Raw genomic sequence first — 4,656 nt, 5'->3', positions numbered from 1 at the left:
TTGGGAGAGAAGTTTTGTACTCTGCGGATAAATCCACTCCAGCTAACATCTGTTTGGGAGGAAGACATGTCTTGAGACACTGGGGGCTCCATCGTATGGGTTCTTTATTAGCCCAATCCAGTTGTGGGTTGTGTAGTTGCAACCAGGGAAGTCCCATAATCACATCCACCGATGGAGTGTGGATCACGTCTAAGATAATCTTCTCTTGGTGACCGTCCTCCGTGGAGAGGGATAGAGAACAAGTCTCCAGGGAAATAAAAGCTGGTTGGAGTGGACGCCCGTCTATGGCCTCCAGACCAACGGGAACAGCCTTAGATTGGAAGGGAATCCCATTCCTATAGGCAAAACTCTGGTCAATGAAGTTTCCCTGAGACCCAGAATCTATGAATGCAGAAGCGGGGATAAGGGAGTTATTCCAGGATAGAGATATAGGCAGCATTATACGTGTGGGCAGTGCTTTTGGAGAGGAAAGAGAAGAGACTATACCCAACAAGACCCTCTCATACTTTATTGGGTCCTGGCGTTTCGTGTGTGTGTGTGTGTGTGTGTGTGTGTGTGTGTGTGTGTACACAGAGGGGGCGGCAGTGTGTGGATATAGATATCTGCAGTGTAAGCGTATATAGTGAGGTTTCATGTATTTACCATTTTATTTTAATTTAAAAAATCTATATAACTATACAAAAGTGTCTATTATTTATGAAAAAAGTCTACATTTAGCCTATAATAGTAATAATCCCCTCAGAACAGGGCATTACTGGCCAATAATGCCCTGGCTGGGTTAAAGGCTCTACCTGTTCTTCGGGGATTATTCTTCGGGGGTTCTTCTACCCTGTTCTTCGGGGATTATTACTTAATTAACATATATACTGTACGCATTAAACAATACTGGTACACGTGCAATGGAAAGTATACTGCGCATGTCCGTTAGAGAACAAAGACATTAACATCTAATATCTCCAAAGTGCATTAGCATGTCTAACGCGCATGTGTATCATGTCAGAAACAATTGAGAAGTTTGGAAATTATAACTACATGGTAATTATCGCCCGTTACTCAGAGCACACACCGGCACTTAGAGAGAAGCATGTCTGGGGCTCAGGATGCGACCCTGGTCCTCCCTCTGTACAGGCAGGGAGGCTGAAGATGCAGCGCTTCACTGAAGAGGACCTAGAGCTTCTTATTAATGGTATCGTGGATCACTATCCCAAGCTTTTCGGTGAGCTTTGTTATAAAACAAGCAGTGCTGAAAAGCAACGAATTTGGAAGAATCCTGACCTCAATCAATGCTCTGGGGCATGTTGTTAGGAGCATTGACATGCTGAGGAAGCATTGGACAGACAGCAAGAGAAAATGTAAGAAGCTGTTGCACCCTGCCAGGTCAGCCAGGATGACCGGAAGAGGTTCACCAGCTGAACTGCACCTCACGGACTACAGAAGTCTAGGACAAAAGGCTGCTGGCGGTTACTTCACCGCGGGGACATTTCACCATGGGACACCGCCGCGGTGTCTGCTCCTGCGCTCGACCGCCATCCGTCGCACTACTAACCCGACAAGCCAGGTCTGCCACGCCCGACCGCCCGCTCCGACAACTGGATGTTTAAATGTCCCGCGTGGGACCGGTATGCTGCCGCTCTGAGCGGCCTATCAAGGCAGTGTAGCGACCCCGCGTGGGACATTAAAACATGCAGTTGTCAGAGCGGCAGGCCTGGCTTGTTGGGTCGGGTGTGCAGAGAACAATGGGCAGTCGGGGGCAGGAGTGGACTTCGCGGTTAAGGGTCCCGCGGTGAGCTGCCCTGTGGCATCCCCATCTAAGCTTAGCATGACTTTATTGTACTCGATTGCCCTTCCCTAAATCTTTTTTCTGTACCCCCTTTAAACTTATGAAAAGAAATGAAGTGTGTAAAAATGTTTTTTAAAAAGCCGCGGTAACTGTGACCGACGTCTATGGATATGCAATGTTAAGGGGAACGCCTCTTGTGCATGTGATTATCAGTAATGTCCGTTATAGCTAACGTAATGCCCTGTCAATCAAAACTGTTATCTCTTAACAATATGTTAACCCCAGTCAATGCATTGTTAAGTCAATAACAAAGTCCTGACCATCTGGACCACAGTCTCTGCATCCTTAAATCTGGTACAAATTTCCTATACCAGCTACACTTCTGTTCATTTAATAAATACAAATACAACTTGTGAGCACATTCACATGTCTCATACAGGTCTACAACCGGCCTTTCCCCATTATCTCTTAGCATACAGTGCTTCCACTGCAGCCAGGGATTCTGGGTAATGAGCACTCACAGTGAGTCACTCTTTACTTTTTATCCATTTTAACATGGGACCCCTACAAGCTTATTTATGCCTGCCGCATTACACAGTGTTTCAGCACAGCCTGGGTTAAAGAAGTTAATTTAATAAATAACTTGAAATAACTTAAATGAAGTCACTCACAAAATGTAAACATAGCTGATCTTGAAAAGCAAAAGGCTGCAAGGCAATGGAATCTTTAATGAAACTGTAGGCAATACCTGTACATTTTATTCTATGCCATTAATAATATGTGCAGCTTTACAGAGGTTAGATTGAATTCATATGTGAAAAACTGTAGCTACCTTAATTCACTGTACTACAAGGTTGCTGTCTTTTACACCATCTTTAAATACATGTTGATAGTCACAGGTTTAAGCTTTTTTCATTACACTTGGTTTTGTTATATTAAAGTATATATATATAAAATATTGCATTATATTTGAGGTTAAATACTTTCAAAGGTGATTCACATGAGTGGGGAGTTGTCAGAGCTAGTAACACAGGAGATATTATGATATTCATAACACAGCCTCAGGTAACCAGTGATAACGTATGTAACCCTTTTGTGATTACTATGGCTGTAAGAGGCAGGTGCAGACGTACACACAGTGAGACAGTTTTGGGGAAATTAAAATATGGCTTTATGGTTGGACGCCTAACTTCCTCTTCACCAAGATGGCGGGCGACAAGCCGGGAGTAACTCTGGGCCAGCCTCATTTATCGAGGCAAGATCTGTTAATCCTGAATGTTACCAAACTGATGCCCCTTTCGCAAGAAATCATCAGCAGACCAGCCACAATTAATATAGGCACCATTGGTCACGTAGTTCATGGTAAATCAACTGTAGTAAGAGCCATTTCTGGTGTCCATACTGTTCGGTTTAAGAATAAACTGGACAGGAATATTACCATCAAGCTGGGATATGCCAACGCTAAGATCTACAAACTTGATGACCCTAGTTGTTCCCGGCCTGAATGCTACTGGTCCTGTGGAAGCAGTACCCCAGACAAGTTCCCAACAGACATACCCAGCACTAAGGGCAACTTTAAGCTGATCAGACAAGTGTCCTTTGGGGATTGCCCAGGCCACGACATCTTGATGGCTACCATGTTGAACGGTTCCGCTGTAATGGACACCGCTTATTGTTAATAGCCGGCAATTAATCCTGCCCGCAGCCCCAGACCCTCTGAACATCTGCTGCCATCGAAATCATGAAACTAAAACACAACCTCATTTTACAAAACAAGATTGATTTGGTCAAAGAAAGTCAAACAAAGGAGTAGTATGAAAAAATCCTGGCATGTGTGCAAGGTACAGTTGCAGACGGAGCTCCCATCATTCCGATCTCAGCCCAGCTCAAGTACAACATTGAAGTTGTTTGTGAATACATTGTAAAGAAAATCCCTGTGCCTCTAAGAGACTTCACTTCTGAGCCAAGATTCATTGTTATCAAATCTTTTGGTATCAATAAATCAGAATGTGAATTTGATGACCTCAAAGGTGATGTTGCTGGAGGCAGTATTCTTAAAGGTGTATTAAAGTTGGGCCAAGAAATTTAAGTCCAGCCTGGTATTGTCTCCAAGGACAGTGAAGGGAAGCTCATGTGCAAGCCAATTTTTTCCAAAATTGTGTCTTTCTTTGTGAACACAATGACAACTACAATATGCTGCTCCGGGAGGCCTTATTGGTGTTGGTACCAAAATTGACCCAACTATGTGTCGTGCTGATAGTATGGTGGGACAGGTTCTGGGGGCATGCGGAGCTCTGCCAGAGATCTTCACAGAGCTGGAAATCTCATACTTCCTTCTGCGACGACTGCTTGGAGTGCGCACTGAAGGGGACAAAAAGGCTGCAAAGATGCAAAAGCTGTCCAAGAATGAGGTGCTGATGGTCAGCATTGGCTCCTTGTCCACCGGAGGTTGTTTAGTGCAGTGAAAACTGATTTAGGGAAAATTGTGCTCACAAACCTGTGTGCACAGAAGTTGAGGGAGAAAATCGCTGTTAGCCGAAGAGTTGAAAAACATTGGCGTTTGATTGGCTGGGGTCAGATAAAACGTAGAGTGACAATCAAGCCCATTATGGATGATGACTAGACAGCAGAAAGGAAAACACGCAGGCTGCTATAGATGTTTCTAGAAATACCTACCAGAAAACACCTGCCATAAACCCATCAAGGAATTGCTACCTACATGGATTCAATAACTTACCATGTACCAGAAGGTTTACATTTATGGTCCCATTTTCTAATTTATAGATGAGGAACTTCTCTCGACGTGAGAGGTTTGCTTAACGCTGTCTACAAAGGCTTTGGGGTGTGTAATACATCAATGCAAATTTGTTACAAAA

At 43.9% G+C, this 4,656-nt stretch overlaps 1 pseudogene; it reads left to right on the top strand.

Annotated features, from left to right (window-relative positions):
* Positions 1-2,985: 2,985 nt before the first annotated feature.
* On the top strand, positions 2,986-4,403 carry LOC142500966 (eukaryotic translation initiation factor 2 subunit 3 pseudogene; annotated as a pseudogene).
* The last annotated feature ends 253 nt before the right edge of the window (positions 4,404-4,656 follow it).

Source organism: Ascaphus truei, chromosome 8 (genome assembly GCF_040206685.1).
Source record: "Ascaphus truei isolate aAscTru1 chromosome 8, aAscTru1.hap1, whole genome shotgun sequence".
NCBI lineage: Eukaryota > Metazoa > Chordata > Amphibia > Anura > Ascaphidae > Ascaphus > Ascaphus truei.
Note: the sequence above shows the minus strand (reverse complement) of the source record. Positions and strands in the feature narration are given on the sequence as shown.